This window comes from Pseudophryne corroboree, chromosome 7 (assembly GCF_028390025.1).
Source record: "Pseudophryne corroboree isolate aPseCor3 chromosome 7, aPseCor3.hap2, whole genome shotgun sequence".
Classification (NCBI taxonomy): Eukaryota; Metazoa; Chordata; class Amphibia; order Anura; family Myobatrachidae; genus Pseudophryne; species Pseudophryne corroboree.
In genome coordinates this window covers 313421035-313440684 of record NC_086450.1, presented here as the reverse complement: position 1 = coordinate 313440684, position 19650 = coordinate 313421035, and the positions used below count along the sequence as shown (strand labels likewise).

At 43.3% G+C, this 19650-nt stretch overlaps 1 protein-coding gene and 1 long non-coding RNA gene across 2 annotated transcripts in view; one reads left to right on the top strand and one right to left on the bottom strand.

Moving 5' to 3' along the window:
• GRIN2A (glutamate ionotropic receptor NMDA type subunit 2A) overlaps positions 1-19650 on the top strand; it is a 995689-nt gene that overhangs the window by 163312 nt on the left and 812727 nt on the right. The gene's annotated exons all lie outside the window — the stretch shown is intronic.
• LOC134945159 (uncharacterized) lies at positions 634-3562 on the bottom strand. Its single transcript, XR_010182057.1, has 2 exons — positions 3239-3562; positions 634-1375 (listed from the first exon to the last, which is right to left on the bottom strand). It is a non-coding gene; the product is annotated as an uncharacterized LOC134945159 (long non-coding RNA).

Sequence of the window (19650 nt, the reverse complement as noted above, 5' to 3'; positions counted from 1 at the left end):
AATGTCAGGCTGCGTGCATTCAGTGCTTATCAGGCATCTGTGATTCTTACCACCTGAGCAGCACTCTGCCATGTGATGGATCTCATCATTAAACTCATTTGAAATAGTGGTCACAAATCCCTATAAATAATGTGTTCATGGCCTTCATATTAAAAATTGGTATAGACAGGGGTTGCTAAATCTTGTATTTTCTTGCATTTCTGCTTTTATGGTCTATTGAAGCCTCCACTAGAATGGCGTCTATATTTCATATGATGTACAGTAAGCACGGTGGCTGATCCCAGCTCAGGGTGATTACACCACAGACACATAAGTTATCTGTGAATGCTGAGGTGCACAGTTAAACTGCCTCTCTAGCACTAAAATGTCCACTTCTCTCTGCAACAATCACAATGAATTTTTACCTCAGTTGTTAATATGAGCAGAATTTTAAACTCTGCATTTGACAATCTTCATGTCGGACCTATTCATAGATTAGAAACTGTGCAAAATGCGTATTTTATAATTCAGTGCACTCTACAATTCAATTACTGTAACATTCATTTTGTCATTTCGCTCATCACATTCATATTGAGTATCCATATTATTGTGTTGTGCTAATCTGCTGCCGCACAAAGAAAAAAGAGAACTGTATTGAGATATGGGAACATAAATTAATCACAGCAAATGGCAAATAATGTATGCAAATACAGATTACAAAATAACTTGTAATGTTATCATACAGTATCAGCAGTTTTGGTTTCATATGATATGAAGGTACAGCAGTTACATATTTATAGTGTTTGTCCTCTAGAGTATAGCTGAAACTAAAGTGCCCATGTGATAACAGCCAGCATATTAGAATTTGTCACTGGCTTTGTAGCCATACTTTGGCAGACGGCAATACAAGGCAACATTGGAACAGCTTGTTTGCAAATTAATTGGCTCACAAATTAGGTTCTATCACTGTAAAACAATTACATGAAAAGACTTGATGGGAAACTTGGTTTAAATCTCTGTGTTGGCTCCTTTTTATTTTATCATAAGCTCAGTTGTAAACTCTACGGAGTAAAATACTTTCCTGAAATTAAATCATTTTAAAAGGCTGTACTGAAGCAACACTAAGGCTGGGTACAAATCAGACGATCCTGGATTATGGCCAATGGGATGACCAATGTAACGATACATCGCTTGTCCATACACACAAGATGATATAGTGCGCGACTGCATAATATATTGTGCAGGAGTATGCTGTCAGCCACCGGGTTGTCACATTGAATGTCAGATGTTACCACCACGATGTCAGCAGATGGGAGTGTGCAATCACCAGACGATGTATACGATATGTCGCGCTGACCACGGGATCCGGTGACATATCGTGTGATGTGTATCCAGCCTAAGGGTAAGAAAGATTCAGTTAGCCGTTGTGTTTACCATGCAAGTAAATCTCCGGGTTTAATGCCCAAAGCAATTCAATTAGTATGCAATTTCCCCATGAGAAAAACTCACGGCTAACGCGCATTAACCCAAAAAGTCCGCAGCAGTGCCTGGAAGATCCGGAGACTGCGAAAAAAAAAAATCTACATTAAACTGTACCCTCTGGGGCTTAACACGTGGGGTATCTGCAATCAGTTGGGTTGCACACAGCAGAGCAATTAGCCATGGTTTAATTTGCAACTAATTGAATCTACCCCTAAGAACGAGGTATGGTGAAAGCTTTTCCTCATCTAAGGAGCCATTCAGGGGAACACCAGGTGTTTTTGTCCCAAAGCCTTAAATGATATCTGCGCTGACTGGCTCTGTATATGGGGTCATAAGCACATTGAGCAATCAGAAGCCACAATATCTGTCATATCATGGAGGTTATGAGGCTTGTAAGCCTGATTTGCTACCTTACTCTAATGCGAGTGTCTGTTCAGCTAATGCAGGGCTCCATGTATCTGCAAGCAGTAACCCGTGCCACCAGCGGCCGCTGCAGCGCCGACTACATAGTGCAGGTGGGGGGTTCTTAGCACATGTAAACATACATGCAGAGGTGTATGTAACATACTGTATTTGCTGGCTTCAGGTCCCTGGGGATCAGCAGCACTGTGTCTATCACAAGTGCCGTGCAGCACCCAGGACTAATCACTAGGCATCAAACTCCTTTTAAGCCCACTCCCAAACTCCCATTGGCTAGGTTTCACAGGAGCCCGGGGGAGGGCTTTGAAGGAGAGTGAATTCAAGTGCTGCTTCCTGGGTGCAATGGCGGCTGTGAGAGACACACCACTGCTGATCCCCAGGGACCTGCAGCCACCATATATGTTACTAATCTCTGCATGTATGTATGTTTATGTGTGCTAACAGGCTACCCCCTGCAAAATGTGGTGTGAGCTGCAGTTCAGGGGCTGCAGCCACCACTGTGTGCCATGCATTGCTTTTATCCCAGTCAACTCAACCGTCAATATTATTAGTACCTATCAGTAGAGTGCTTGCAGCACCCCCAGGCTTTCTTTCCCTGTATGCATCAGTTAGGGTTGCATGGGGCTGTAGATACATGCCCACAAGACTAGCAGGACACTCCAATGGCTCTCCTACAAGTCATTTGGTTCCATGTGATCGTTTTATCAACACCCAGTTCCCACAATGAGGGGTCTACTTACTAAGCCTTGGATGGAAATAAAGTAAACGGAAATAAAGTACCAGCCAATCAACTCCTAACTGTCATTTTTCAAACCCAGCCTGTGGCATGTCAGTTAGGAGTGGATTGGCTGGTACTTTAATTCGCTTATAAGTCTGACAGCTCTTTCTGGAGAATTACATGAATTAGAGGAAACAGAGTCTCCAGATCCTTGTTTACGGTCCCTACTCTGTGGTCTCTCAGACAGAATCTGTACAACTTACACTGTGTATCTCCTTCCTGCAGGGACTACTCCAATTTTCATGTCAATATGTAACACCTTAGTAGCTATGCAGTGGCTGCTGCTCTCTTCCGAGTACTGGTCTAGAAGGGTCAGTAGGCAACCAATATGTCTCTGAACGGCTGAAGTGTCCCTCCGTGGACCTCTCTGACAGTGCAGTACTTAAGACTGAAAGTATCACAGCAGCACAGTAGATATATACTATTGAACTTCTTTAACCCCTAAACTGTGGCACTAAAGGGTTAATAAAGGTAGAAGGGGGAGAATTGCTGGTAGAGTGTACTCTAAGTTCTGTCCTGGGTGTGGGTAATAACTAATAACGGCAGCCCTCCTGAAAGGGTAATGTAGTATTTTCTCACCAGCTCCTGTGCACTGCAGCTGTGTCCTGTCCTCTGTCTGCAGCTGCAGCAAGACACTATGTGGCTGGGAACTAGGCTGCGTGGCCTAGTTCCCAGCCACATAGTCAGTAGAGCCCATTTCTGTTCTACTCTGTCAGATGCCTGTCAGCCTGCACCATTGGAAGCAGTGGGATCCCCACAGGAGGCTGGTATTACTGATTGGCTGCTACAATGATGATCTCCGGTCACGGGAATTGAAGCTGGCTTTACATAAGCTGTACAGCACTCCTTTCACACACCAGCAGCTGCCTCTGCTCCAAGTTCCTGCTCTGAGTCCCTCTAAGATGGCTGCTGCCAAACTGCCAACTGTCTCTGAAGACAGCTGCAACTGCCACTGTACAAACTCTCTCTCTCTCTCTCTCTCTCTCTCTCTCTCACTGGGATCAATATGCCTGTTGCTTATTGGTCAGTGTCCCCATGCCAGACACAGCACTCAAGGCACAGGTAGCACTATCCCTGCTGTAGATTTACTACTGCCCAGTCAGGGATGCATTCAGCAGGGGAAGGGGCACAAAAGTCACACTACAGCTTGTGGCAGCTATGATGGGGTGCCACATTCTCCACATGTGCTGGCTCCACTGGGTGCTTAGTCCCTGATTATACACTGGCACCAATGCATGTTGTGGCCACAGGGTGGCTGACAACATACCCCACTGTCACCAATATATAAGGGGCATAACATACAGGGTATCTTACACGTTTATATCTATATATACTATTACAATAGATCATGGTGCATATATATATATATATATATATATATATATATATATATATAGTATAAATATAAATAAGGCACTCCACAGTAAATGTACAAGGGGAGAAGGTTCTTTTGGTGGGGTGCCACATATGGACCTACTAGAATGATGCCTGTCCTCACGCATCTGACATTTCCCACAGACAATAAAGAAATTGACCTTTAATATTTCATTAACAGTTTTCATAGATCAAAAAATGGTAATATAATGCAGTCTCTATTCGACACACCTACTGGATTCTCTCTATATCTATGGAACAATTCAGGCCTCTTCACTTAAATCGATCACTATAGTACATATACTGATCTGGCTGATTCAATCTCTGTACTTCAGAGGTAATGTGCCTCTAGTACTGCGTTCCGAACTTCTGATGTCCGAGGAAGATACCTCCCCCTAACTTGGGAATGCTCAATACAAAGCTGATCACTACATGCCAAGAATATCTCTTCAATGGGTTCTGGGTCTGACCGTTGTACCGAGTTCAGAGGAATTGCACCGCTAATGAATGTCAGAAATTCTACAGGGTTATGCAATGAAACACCCTCCGGGGTTTCCTGTTCTTCCTCAGAAATTTGTGCAGTACAGCCCTTGAGTTGATCATGAGACATGGCACTGACTGGTCCCCATGAGTCTCAGCAAACTTCATATGTATAGCGCTCACCTTCCGGTACACTTATCACGATGTAAGCGAAAGGTTCCCACATGGTATCCATTTTGCTGTAGCGATGATTCCGCTTCCTCCAGACAATATCTTACACTCTTAGAGGCTCAGTCCGGATTTGTGCATTGTAATCCCTCTCTTGACGCTGGTGAACAATGTCTACTCTCTTTGCTATGATGACTCAAGCTGTGTTGATCCTCCGTTGATGCTCATGGATCCAGTCAGTTTGAAGCTTTTCAGGATGAGTCACTGGGGAATTCAACTCCAAGTCTTGGGGTAGTTTGCCCTGTTGGCTGAACATGAGATAATAAGGTGTAAATCCTGTGGAAGTGTTTAGTATTATTTTACAGGTAAGTGAGCTCAGGTAATAGGGTTGTCCACTTGGCCCGATCTTCCCGTGATAGACTTCTTAACATTCCAATAATAGTTTAATTAGCTCGCTCACACAATCCGTTCCCTTGTGGATGGTAAGCCGTGCTTCTAGTTTTGCGGCAGCCATAGAAAGAGCAAAGTTTATAGAACAGGGACGACTCGAAGGCAGGGCCTTGGTCGGTGAGAATACAGTCTGGATACCTATATGGTCTGACAAAGTGTTTGAGAAACAGTTCAGCTGTGGACTTCGTGGTGAGATCTTTGGCTGAAACCACCACCAGGAACTTACTGTAATGATAGGTCATAGTCAGAGCATATTGATAACCGCTGGTACTGGGCTCAAGTTTGACATGGTCCATAGCGACGATCTGCAATGGATAGTGACTCTTGATCGGGTGTAGAGGGTCCTTATGATTAAGATTAGGATGTCTCTTAAAGTTGCAGGGCACACAGTCACGGCACCATTCCTCAATGTCATCCCTCATGCCGATCCAGAAATATCTTCTCCTTAATACTGCTTCCATCTTTTGGGTGCTAAAGTGCCCCAATTTATCATGATAGGCTTCAAGCAGGAGAGTGGCCCTATCTCTTGGAGCTATAACTTGAGTAATAGTCTGATGAGTTCCGGGGTCTGTGCTAATGCGCACTAGAATGCCACGGTTCAGTTAAATGCGGTCACGATGCCTCAACAATTTCACTAGCTCTGGATCCGCTTTGGCTCAATGGCTTTTTTTCAACTGGCTCTGCTGTCGTATTAAGGCCATAAGTTCTTTCAACACTGGACTTTGCTGCTGTATTCCTGCCCAGTCAATAGTGGAGGCCCTCAGAATGCATATTGGTTGACACAGACAAGGGGTTTGAAGTGATAGTCCTCTCCATTCTCGAGGGTTTGAACATTGGAATCTCAGCATCTTCGTTTACGTCCCTACTTTCCTCAGCCACATATATAGTGGGTAGTCAGGACAGGGCGTCAGCATTACCATTTGACTTTCCACTTCTATAAGACACACTGTAACTGATATTGGCCAGACGGGATACCCATCTCGGTTCAAGGGCTCCTAATCGAGCAGTATCTAGATGAGCCAATGGATTATTATCTGTCATGATGATAAATGGCGTGGCAGCTAGTTAGTCTTTACATTTTTCCGGGATGGCCGAGACGAGAGCAAGCAATTCCAGCTTAAAGGTGCTGTAATTTTCACCATTCCGCTCAGTCCTGCGCAGGCCCCTACTGGCATATGCAATAAATCTCTCATGCCTGTCCTGTCGCTGAGACAGCACAGCCCCCAATCCCCTGTGACTGGCATCAGTATACACCTAAAAGGTTTGTCATAATCAGGATAGGCAAGTAAAGGAGCTTCGGTCACTGAAGTCTTCAACTTGTCAAAAGCCTGTTGTTGTTCTATGCCCCAATTAACAAAAGATGAACCTTTCCTTAAAAGGCCAGATCTGCCCTTTAAGAGTTAAGAGTTCTTGTAATGGGGCGGCCACTTCGGCAAAGTGTTCTATGAAGCGTCTGTAGTAGCCAAAAAATCCCAGAAAGCTTAGAACGTCTCAGACTGTTCTGGGTACTGGCCAACCCTGAACAACTTGGATTTTTTCCGGGTCAAGCATCACTCCTTCGGCACTGACAACATGACCAAGATACCGTACTTGTGGCTTGACTAAATGACATTTTGCCGGCTTGAGTTTCAGCCCAGATTTGGCTAATAATCTAAACAATTCCTCCAAGTGCTGCAAGAGCTCTTCATAATTTTTTTAAAAGATGATTACATCATCGAGATACAGCAATACCGTTTCAAAATTGTGGTGCCAAAGGCAGTGTTCCATAACCCATTGGAACGTAGCTGGTGCATTACAGAGCCCAAAGGGCATCCTCTCGAATTCAAATAAGCCCATTGCGGTCGTGAAAGCTGTTTTCTCCCTGTCCTCTGGGGCCATTTGAATCTGCCAGTATCCACTGGTAAGATCTAGCGTGGAGAAGAATGCCGCCATAATCAGGGCTGTCAAGGACTCCTCAATTCGAGGGAGAGGATAAGCGTTTTGTGTGTCACGGCATTTAATTTGCGATAGTCTATGCAAAATCTAAGACTTCCATCTTTTTTTTTCACAATCACCACCGTGGCCACCCAGGGCCTGTGGTTTTCTTGAATAACCCCAACTTCCTGCATCTCTGCGATCATGTGTTGTACAGGCTGATACAGTGCTGGCGGTAAAGGCCAGTGTCGCTCTGTAATTGGAGGAGTTGTTCCTGTGGGTATATGTTGATATACTTTCTCTGCCTTCCTGAAGTCGGAAGGATACTGACTAAAAGCCACAGAATTCCTGCATACCACCTGCAGCACACCTTCTCTCTTGTACTTGGGAGTATCCACATCACCAATTTGTATCTTGGCCTACCATTAAGTCTCTTTGATTTTCTCCGACGGTTCTCCCGCTGCGAACCCATTTTGGGCCATAGTCACACCTTGTCCCACGATGTCCTGAAAGTCTACTTGGCTTACTTTCGCCACTGGGTAATGCTTGTAGAGTTGCATGGGGTAATTATGCGGATTCAGTAATGCGGCAACTGTAAAACACTCTTCCATGTTTTACAGTTGCCAATGTTCTCGCCACAGCAAAGGGTTGTTGTCCATCATAGTCGCAGGATTCTATCAAGGCCTCATGGTCGCATCCAAGGGGGCCAATCTTTGTCTTACACCAGACCACATGCTCGAAGTTGAGCTTTAACAGGACAGGCTGCTGATCTGTGATTCTAGCCTTCCCGATCTCCCCCCGGCCATTAGTAAATCTCCTCTGCTTCTCTAGCAATCGTACTGTCTGTTGTAACGCCTTTCGCTCCCTAAGAGTAGCGGTCCTCATTTCACCATGCAGAGCTTCCACCAACACATCGGGGCAGCTCCTCAGGACATTCCTGCCCAAGATCACAGGAGGTAGATGTATGTTAGATGTAGTGGTAACTAGACACCCCTGTCTATACAACTTGGCTTTACCAATCACCAGATCTGGTTCCCAATAACCTCGATATGTGATCGGCTGTCCATTGCTGGGCAGTAGATGGAGCCAGGTAACTAGTGGAGTTACAAAAGCAGTTTATTACCAGTGCTGGAGAAACTCTGTGAGTCGAATGGTCGACACTTGAGAACCAGTGTCCAGAAGCGCTGTTATTTCCATTCCATTAACCCGAATCTTCAGATGTGGACATTCACCAATGTACCTGGGCCACCATACCTGTGATGATGGACCTATTAATGAGCTTTCTCCCAAGGTTCGGTACCTTGCCTTGGGGTCTCTTGGTTTAAATTAACATTAGGACAATTTCTCTCAATATGTCCACTCTGATGACAACCTCTGCAAATTGGCCTTCCCTGAGAGTCGATTTGATTGGTCATCTGTTGGCCTAATTCTCTGGGTACATCCCAGCGAGGGTGACTCTTTTCACTGCGCCCTTGGCGCCATTCCTGGCATCTGCCTTGATCTTGTCCTCGGCCGAGCTCTTCCAACCTCTGATCCATCTGAGCCAGCTTTAGTGTTAGTTCTATAATCTTGCTTCCTAGAAGGCTTACAGGATCCGACCCAGTTGGTGTTTGGGCCTGTTGGAGGACTGCTCCTCTCTGTGTTAGGGTTTCAAGTCTGATGCACAGTTTAGTGTCATTGGACCCTTCACCCTCAAGTTTTTCAGATGAAGTGTCATCCTCGACATCATCACTTTAATTCAATCTGAGTATTTGCAAAATGTTTTCCTTAAACTCGGAGAAGGAGCTATTTGGCTGTTGCCATTTCCACATTTGCAGCTGTGAACAAATTGCTTTCCCCTGTGCTCCTTCTATAAACAGGTTGATTAGAGTCTCATCAGCCTACCCAACCTCCCGGACGTCGAGAGCTTGAACTGTTTTCATGGCCTCCTGCAGCCCAAGAGCAAACTCCCGCAATAATTCATTGGGTTTCTGTTTCTTGGCATAAAAGCGACTTTCCAACTCCACCACCGTCTTTGAATTGAATATGCCTGCCAGTTTCTTGAAGATACACTCCACTGTCTCCTTTTCACTGTCTTCCCAGTCCTTGACCTCGTGCAATGCAGGGCCCTTCAATTGTCCCATTCAAATCTCAACTTGCTGTTTCTCACTCAGTGGGTATAAACGAAACATTAAGTGCATTTTATCCTTAAAGTCTTTAAAGGTGGTCGTGCCAGAAAAGTGCATGTTTCCAGCATATGTAGATACACATGGGGCCCCAAAATAATATGGCAAGGTGATAGGTGATGCTGTCATGGTAGTATTCAAGCTTTCCCACCTGGGAGACGTGGGCAGAAGCCTCTTGCCTGAAGTTGATGCGGGAGTCTGTGGGTCAGACATCTTGTACGCATCCAGTTTGTGGATGCCAAATTAAAGTGTAACAACCAAGTGTTGTGCCAAGTTATCTAGTTTGGAGGTAACCACCTGGATGTGTGATGATTTACCTTTCCATCGATGAGAGTCAAGTATATAAGATTGGTTCGGGTAAGCCACACAGGGGTTGTAAGAGAGGGCACAATTTATTGGTTCAAACGGTTATTATCACATTCCGAGTGTCCTCTGAAGAAAAGATTACATACAACTAGCAACATTCAATGGCATGCAGTATGACAGTTTAACCATTGGGAATTAATACATCAAACGGGAGGTCTGTTTATTGTACAGGAACTGAATGATGGTTGTGGTCTCTCCACCTGTGTTGCGTGCCTGCAAAATAATTAACCTCTTCCGCAAATGGTGCAAAATTAAATACTAATGTAAATACGGAGTGCTATACATGGTGAACCGTTAGTTAACCTGGTTACATAGATTATGGACTAATATAAACTTCACATTAACCATCAAATTTTCCACAAAATATGCATTGGTTGCAAAGCTAACACTTTATACAGTAAATTCCCTCCCTACCTGAACCAAGGAATATAAGTAAACTGGCTTAAGTAAGTAAGGTAAGAAGTGCATTAGATCACGTGTACAGCTGAATATATATTAATGAGAGCTCTCTTATTGTTTATTGTCCAGGTCAGGTGGAAACAGAAATTAATTGTTCCTGACTGGTATCCCTTGAAAAGGCAGTTTATCCTATGAATTAGTGTTGCTCCTGAGGGGACAGCTATTTCGCTTATAAGTCTGACAGCATTCTGGGGAATTACATGAATTAGAGGAAACAGAGTCTCCAGATCCTTGTTCACGGTCCCTACTCTGTGGTCTCTTAGACAGAATCTGCACAACTGACACTGTGTATCTCCTTCCTGTAGGGACTACTCCAATTTTCCTGTCAATATGTAACACATGAGTAGCTATGCAGTGGCTGCTGCTCTCTTCCGAGTACTGATCTAGAACGGTCTGTAGGCAACCAATATGTCTCTGTACAGCTGAAATGTCCCTCCTTGGACCTCTCTGACAGTGCAGTACTTAAGACTGAAAGTATCACAGCAGCACAGTAGATATATACTATTGAACTTATTTAACCCCTTAACTGCAGCACTAAAGGGTTAATAAAGGTAGAAGGTTAGAATTGCTGGTAGAGTGTTCTCTAAGTTCTTTCCTGGGTGTGGGTAATAACTAATAACTGCAGCCCTCCTGAAAGGGTGATGTAGTATTTTCTCACCAGCTCCTGTGCACTGCAGCTGTGTCCTGTCCTCTGTCTGCAGCTGCAACAAGACACTGTCTCTGCTCCTCCCACCATCTGTTACCCCAAAGCAGGGCTACCTCCAGGGCTGTCCTTCAAAAGGGAGTGTAGGCTGCGTGGCCTAGTTCCCAGCCACATAGTCAGTAGAGCCCATTACTGTTCTGCTCTGTCAGATGCCTATCAGCCAGCACCATTGGAAGCAGTGGGATCCCCACAGGAGGCTGGTATTACTGATTGGCTGCTACAATGATCTCCGGACATGGGAATCGAAGCTGGCTTTACATAAGCTTTACAGCACACCTGTCACACACCAGCAGCTGCCTCTGCTCCATGTTGCTGCTCTGAGTCCCTCTAAGATGGCTGCTGCCCAACTGTCAACTGTCTCTGAAGACGGCTGAAACTGCCACTGCACAAACTGTCTCTCTCTCTCTCTCTGGGATCAATATACCTGTTGCTTATTGGTCAGTGTCCCCATGCCAGAAACAGCATTCACGGCACAGGTAGCACTATCCCTGCTGTAAGTTTACTAGTGTCCAGTCAGGGATGCATTCAGCAGGGGAAGGGGCACAAAAGTCACACTACAGCTCGTGGCAGCTATGATGGGGTGCCACATTCTCCACACGTGCTGGCTTCACTGGGTGCTTAGTCCCTGATTATACACTGACACCAATGCATGTTGTGGCCACAGGATGGCTAACGACATACCCCACTATCACCAATGTATAAGGGGCATAATATACAGGGCATCTTACGTGTTCATATCTACTGTATATATACTATTACAATAGATCAGGTGCATATATAAGTATATGCAGTATAAATATAAATAAGGCACTCCACAGTAAATGTACAAGGGGAGAAGGTTCTTTTGGTGGGGTGCCACAAAGGCGGCACTCAGCAGATGATTTTCAGATATTTAAAAGTCCTTTATTGATCCGACTACTATCGAGGACGCAGCCTCTTCATCAGGGACAACAGCATGTATATATATATATTTATATCCTGATATACCAGTTTCTGATTTTACGGTTGTAAATATAAATGAGTGTTAAAAATCTGGTAAATTTGAGACATCTTAATGTAAGTAAATATTAATTCACGGTCCTTGGTGTTACCTGAGGAGCACCCGTAGCAGATACGGTAAAAAGTGACAGGTCTATTTTGTAGTTTTTTTAAATCCTACACACTGCACATCCAATCCAAATTTTAATCCGATTGTCCGTTTGAGCGCTATCATTACGCAACACAAGCCACGCATTGGTAATGACGTCATTATGTCAACCCTCTTTTCATCCCCTTAGGGGAGGTTTATAAAAATTCTAATTACGTAGTTCTCCTATCTCCGAAGAATACCTATGTTAAATTTCTTCTTCCTAACATATCAGAAAACAAGAGAATTAGTGATGAGTCAATGAGTGAGTGAGTTAGTGAGGGCTTTCGCATCTATATAGATATATAGATATGTATGTATATATATATATATATATATATACACACACACACACACACACACACACACACACACACACACACACACATAAAGCACAGTTGTGGGCCTTTACAGCTTTTGAACCAATGCTTCATATGCTAATTCATTCCTCCTGAAAGTGATGAAGCTGGAGGTTATTGGGAGTAATTCAGAGTTGATCGCAGCAGCAAATTTGTTAGCAGTTGGGCCAAAACCATGTGCACTGAAGGGGGGGGGGGGGGGCAGATATAAAATTTGTAGAGAGAGTTAGATTTGGGTGGGTTATTTTGTTTCTGTGCAGGCTAAATACCGACTGCTTTATTGTTACACTGCAATTTAGATTTCAGTTTGAACACACCCAACCCAAATCTAACTCTCTCTGAACATGTTATATCTGCCCACCCCCCTGCAGTGCACATGGTTTTGCCCAACTGCTAACAAATTTGCTGCTGCGATCAACTTTGACTAACCCCCACTGTCTCCTGTATACCTCACCTGACCCTCCCTGTGGGTGCCCAAACCTAACCCCCCCCCCCACAGCCTAAACCTAACCCTCCCCTCGCAGCCTAAAGAGCACACTATTTGGGTTGGGTATGTGTGACTGGCGGTCAGGAGACCGCCGGTCAGCATACCAATGGCGGGTTTCTGGCTTTGAGATGCCCAGCAGGGGGGTGAGCGCAACGACGAGTGCTTTCCACAGGTTTATTCCCACTCTATGGGTATCGTGGACACCTACGAGTGGGAATAGTCTCTGTTGTTCGGCATGCCGACTATCTGGATTTTTAGGGGGACGGGATCCAGGCATAGGTATTGTGACCGGCAGTCTCGTGATCGCCGGTCACACAACTACATCCCCATTATTGTATTCTTTTGCTACCATTATCTGTCAGTATTAAACTATCTTTATAAACTGGTAGGGTACCATTGGCAAAAATCACTGGCGGGTTGTGTCACCAATATGCTGTCCATCACTGAATGATAGGCGGCATGTGACTTCTTCCATCTGTACCACCGGATCACAAGGAAAGTCTAGGAAAAGCAGGGGTCCAGCTTGGAGTGCACATCTCCCTTGCTTAGCCATCTCTCTTCATATGTAGTTTATGCCACATATTACAAAATCCTAATATATCCATCTGCAAACTTTGAGCTATCTGTGGAACAGATTAGAGCCATTCCAAAGTAGTGCAAGATTATTAATTATTTAACGCTTAAGAGCAAAGAAAAGAAATGTGAAACAAGTGTTCCTCCAGCAATTTCTCAAAGAGCAGTAAAAGCATCACTGCTACATGACCGGCACTGGCATAGAACTTCAGAAGAACAGGGAAGCAAATTAAGAATAATAGTTTCCTTTGGAAGTGATGGTATTATTAGGAATAACAAGGCATAATGAGGCATAGGAGTGAACAGTCTGCAAATGAAATGGAATCAGAAGAAATTATATAATTTGGCCACGAATAGTTAAATAAGTAACTGGAAATGTAAACTTTATACTGTTTATGAAACGTGTTTGTTCCTAAGGAAATATATATATATATATATATATATAAATTTTAGCCACATGGATATTTTATTGCTCACCAGGGAGATAATATTGTAGCAATGTCTCTATCTAATTAGAGCTAACTAACCTATGTTTGCATTCAACATGAAATTTGCATGCCTCATTGTTACTATTATTATTAGTATTATTAGTATTATTATTATTTTCACTAGTATTGCTGGATAATTAATACTTCCCTTGGTTACTCTCCATCATCTCCATCATCTACAATTCTACATTTAATTTTTCAGAGAATCACCTGGAACAGCAGTTGAAATAAACCCTATACTGCTTTGTTGCAACACTATTTTTTATCACTCATGTGCTTAAGTGTATACACAAATCGCTAAATATCACACATATTATATGTCTATGAACCAAAGAGTTGGGAAAGCAGATACAGTATGAGTACATTGTGACACTGAAAAATGAATCAGTGGAATATCTGTTCATTTTTTTTGTATTGAAAATCTTCAAAAAAAGAACAACAATGGGCAAATTTCTTTATTTCACAGAGGTGCAAATTCCCAGCTATACAATATAGGAGCTTTGTTTTTGCACTGGTACGGCATCAGATGTCTTGCCTCCAGTCCTTGTGAGTATACCCAGGTTAAGAAGTGTAAGAACAGTTACAATCTCACAATCCTCAGTGCATCGCCATAACAAGAAGGCAGTGCGCCCTGTGCCGGCCTTATCTCCTAAAGCCTTGATGTCACAGTTAGGGAGCAGGGTGCCGGCTCTTGGAAGTAGAGCACTGCTTGGAGCATCCTAAGGAAGATCCCAGTAGCTACAGTACGCAGCTTATCAGTACAGATACTGGCTGCAGGGTGCCGCAATGCATCTAACTTCTTCTCGACAGACATAATTTACACCTCTTCGACCAGGCTCATTTTCATAATAGTGTTGGTTTTAACATAACTTACATTTTCACTTCTCATTCTACCCAAGCAATTTTTTTGATGCATTTTTAGGACATATAGGGACTGTTTTATTATGTGGAATGAGATTGAAAACTCTTTGCGTATGATAAATGATGCTCCAGCAATTCAGCTAATAACTTCATGTGTTTGAAAAATGACAGTTGGGTGTTGATTGGCCGGAGCACCATTTATCATATGTAACACATTTTAAAACTTGTTGCGTATGATAAAACTCGTTGATAAATCAGCCCTATAGACATTTGTACACTCGGAGTTTACATCCGTCGCCTTCTTCTTCTTTTTTTTTATATTTAAGTTTTCCTATTTATTTTCCTTTACCAGGAGAGACCTGTAGAAGTCACCATGGACTCATTAATGAATGCAGTACAAACTGGATCGATTTCTTACTGTAATAGCAGTAATGAGTATATTGAAGCTGACATGTCTCTAATAGTAATACCTAACATGCGATAGCTGATTCAGCTATTCTGTGCAAATTTCTGAGTGATATCATATGTCGATATTACTGGGCTTTCCTATTACTATGGAGAATCACTAGATGTTAATGCTTGCACAAACAGGAACTGAACTAAATTATTCCTGAGCCTATTGATGTTCCTGCAGGTACAATGTTTGTAAGTATCAATATGTGGCAACAAACTAATAGCCACTGTTCTGGAACACTTACTGTGCTTTTACTTGTGTTATTTGCTTTAATTTTTTGCTTCATACTGTATTTTTAGTTGATACATAAGCATATTGCATGTTATTTTTCTATTTTAAAACACATTAAAGTATTCATAGTTGCTAACTTAACCCAAATATAATGGGTAGTCGTAGTACCCAAGTTTAAAGGTTTATCTCTTAAAATGTTTGTCCCTAGATTGAAATGTCTCTGTTTTTCTGTGTTACATATTTTTTATTTAGATTTTGCAGAGAACAATATTTGGCCAACAGTACAGTAAATTTCCTCATGTTCTATATACTGAAAGTGAGTCTTAACTCTTATTATTTCTATCACTTTGTTTTTCAATTAAATATGCATTGAAGAAGAGAATTTAAAATTTAAAGAATTTGATTTATTTCCTTAGACCAGTGGTTCCCAAATTCAATCCTCAAGGCACCCTAAAGTCCAGGTCCGAAGAATATCCATGGCTGAGAATAGAGGGTTAAATTAAATTGATTGAGGAACTAATTAAGTTACCTGAGCCCAAAATTGGTTTTACTTAAAACTTGGATTGTTAGGGTGCCTTTAGGATCGCATTTTGGAACCCTCTGCCTTAAGCCTCATACACACTAGAGGAGAAAGTTCAAGATTTTGCTCAGAGGGGCCATCTCGTCTAGTGTGTACACTCAATATCGTTAACAATGCACTCCCGAGCATCGTTAACGACCACCCTCCCTCATCTGAACAGTCCAGACGAGGGAGCACCTTGTTGCAGCCTGGTGCCTGCTCCCCCGTCGCTCCCTTCGCACCGGCATCGGCAAGTGTGTATGCCCTTACCAATGCCCGCACCATGCTGGGTCCCCGCTGTAGCCAATATCTCCGGGTACACACATCGGCTAGTGTGTACCCGGCTTTAGGATTGTACACTGACACATTGTACACATAGGATTCATTACAATGACAGGCACGTAAACAGTAATACAAAGTGTCCTAGGAAATATCAATTTAAAATGTTGGCATCCATATATAGCATATAAAGCAGCATGGTCATTTCTTTATTCTTATAATCTGTTTACATGTATGTACAGCTCCCAGCATGCACTGCTTAGCCGCAACTAGCAGACTTTAATGGGAGTAATAGATCAACAGCTGCTACACCTGTTGTAATATAGGGAAAGGGAAACAAGGGCCAAACCCCAAACTAAAAGAATATGCTTCTTATAAGAAAAATAAATAATTCAATTTAAAAAAGTGGTCTGAATAATTAATAAAATAAACCTTAAATAATAAATAAACCAGTCCATTAAAAAAGTCAGTCTGCAAAAAATAAATAAATAAATATTCTCTAGTTGATTTTTATACCATTTGTTTTTTTCAGCCCTATTATCATAGCATAGACAGCCCTATATGGAAACCAATAATAATTACTCTTTATTTTAGGGATTTCTTTTTAAGTACAAAAATGTCCAGTTGGTAAAATGACTGTGTTGTATCATCAGTTTGGGTTTCCGTTACCGCTGCATACTAACCGCGGGATCCTTGCAGTCGAATGCCAGTGTGTTGGGGCAGGGGTGTATCTAGGGGTCCGAGCACCCCTGGCAAAGTAAGGGACAGATACCCCCCTATATTTGATATATGGAAAGTCCCAGGCCCTGAGATTGGTGGCTGCTCCACGCCTGTCCTGCTGCAAACTTGGCTGCCACTGCTAATGTGGACATATAACAGGCCAGCAGACCCCAGCCAGGGCACGTTAACCTTTCGCTGCACTTACATTACGACACACTGCCAATATTAAATATGTAAGTTGCTGGTACCTCGATCACATCGCAGGTTCCCAGACAACACTCTCAGCATGATCAAGTCACTAATAACATCGGTGGTTGGTCCTCTTGCATCTATTGGATGCTCCTAGCTGCTGATTGGTTGGCGCAGCCATCAGTCATCAGAAAGTGGGGGAACTGTATTTGGTGCCAGCTGATTGGCTGCCACTGCCATCAATTATGCAAGCAGAGAGGAAGGATAAGCTATTGGACAGCTCACTTGGAACTGTCTCTGGAAATGTAAGGGGTCGGGCCGTGCGTCTGTGCTGTGGCCATATAGACTTTGCAGTGACGCTGCTGCTACTGCCGCCACTCAGCCTGGTTAACACACAATAAATGATGTGTAATATGGCCACAAAGGCAACGTACCTCAGCATTTTCTTCATGATCACCACTGGTCAATTAGCGCAGTCATGGTGCTGTAACCGTGTGACAGCCATCCGCGGCTGCTACTGAGGGTGGCCGGCTCAGTGGGGTCCGGCTCAGTGGAAAGTAGCGTGGTATTCCGTCGTTCCAATTCGCCTCAACCCCCCCTGGAAGTTCCTCACCCGCCTCGGCAACAACCACGGCATGCAACAGCGGCAGCCACTGTGTCCGGCACCGCACCACAATAAAGAAAACTCTGCATACACTACAGCTCCCAGCAGCCCTTGCTTCTGTGAGCTCCAGCAGCAAGGGCTGCTGGGAGCTGTAGTTTATGCAGAGTTGTCTTTATTGTAATGTGATGCCGTGCCAGACCCCGGCTCCAATTAGCGTGGCTGCTGCTGCCTGCCGTGGTTGTTCTCAGACGGGTGAGGGAATGCCAGGGGAAGGGGGACAATAGTGCTGCCTCTACAAAGTGTATCTACCTGCTGCCCGTGTATGACACCGTCGGATGGCGCCCCTCCTTGGCTGGCACCCCTGGCGAGTGCCATCCTGGCCATTGTGTAGATACGCCCCAGTGGTGGGGGCGAGTGTAACAAGCCCCTTGTGAGCATGCTGTGCTTGCCACACTGCGGGCTTGGTGGTGACACCCACAAGGGGGGACAGTCCCTGCTAGTCAGCATGCCGACTGTCGGGATTTAAAGGGGTGCAGGATTTAGCCATCGGTAATGTGACCGGCGGTCTGCTGATAGCCAATCACATAACTACATCCTGTGTCATCATTGGGATGGGTTTCATGATTCAATGCTAACCTTTCCCACTGTGAGCTATAACATGACTAAAACTGTACATAAAGCGTTATTTATAGTCACACAATAATTTTGTCTTTAATTGGGTTTAAAATAGATGTCCAGTGGCTTTACCACAGACTTATGGGTTCATTCTGAGTGTTGTAAGTAAGTGGCAAATGTATTGTGGCTTTCTATTTACCAAAGCATTTAATAAGTTGGCTGTAGTGTTAGCTTGTAGCCAGTGGTGTAACTCCCAGAGGCAGTATGAGCATTGCCCTCCAGAGCACCAGCTATCAGGGGGCACAAGGAGTTTAGGAAGGAGCAGTGGTAGACCTTCAAAGGGGCTGCTGACCAATAACCGATCTCTCTCAACACATTTCATAATTTGCTGCAGTCACTGATATCTTTGGTCAGCAAGTCATCTTTTGTACCCCTCAGAACAAGGCTGATGCCAAACAGGTAGCATAGACGTTGCTGGAGGGCTGAGTTACCATAAGTCATATTAGTCAAATTAGCGCATTTACCCCATGGTCCTTAAGTAATGTAAATAAGAAGAATACACGGGACAGGTAAGAAGTTAAAGCAGCAGTTTTTTTAGTAAAAATAATAATTGGTGGCTCTTGTAGATGTATCGTGTATGTGGATGGTGGAAATTGTATCATTGCCATCCACTTGTTATACAGGAAGTTTTTGTTATACAGAAAGTGCTTCTATAGCCATTATTCAACACGACTGCAGCTAGTAAAGACACACTTCAGCAGGTCTCCAGAATCCTGTGGTGATTTGCACACAGTCCACATTACAGAGCCAGTAAATGTTTTGCAGACAAAAGTGAGTCAGGTTGACATTATGTTTAGAAAATAAATACACAGTTAACTCGGGACATCAAACCTATGGACATATACTCCTTGTAACATTTGTAGAATTCTTATGTATTCATTTGAAGCTTATTTCTCATTAACACTCAAAAGCAGGATCTGTAGCAAACTTATCTTATGAGCCTAACAAATTGAGGGAGGACTATTTCTTTGCTTAAAAACAGTCCATTTCTTGTTGACTTGGAGATTCCAATGAAAATATTTCTATGTGAAATTGCAGATTGCCTACTTTACGCCAAGTTCCATATCTTAACAAGTAAATACTGCTATTGATCGAATATTATGCATGATCTTCTGAATTTTAAGGAGACAATGTAACAAATCAACTGAAGCCTTTGCCTGAAATACATAATTACAATTTATAAAATTATTTGTCCTGTCCTCTCATTGATCCTGACTTGCATATTTAAATAGAAGATGTATTTAAGGAAGGTTCATAAGTAACTGCAATATGCTTCAGATACAAGCTCCGTATCCTGAACACCTGAT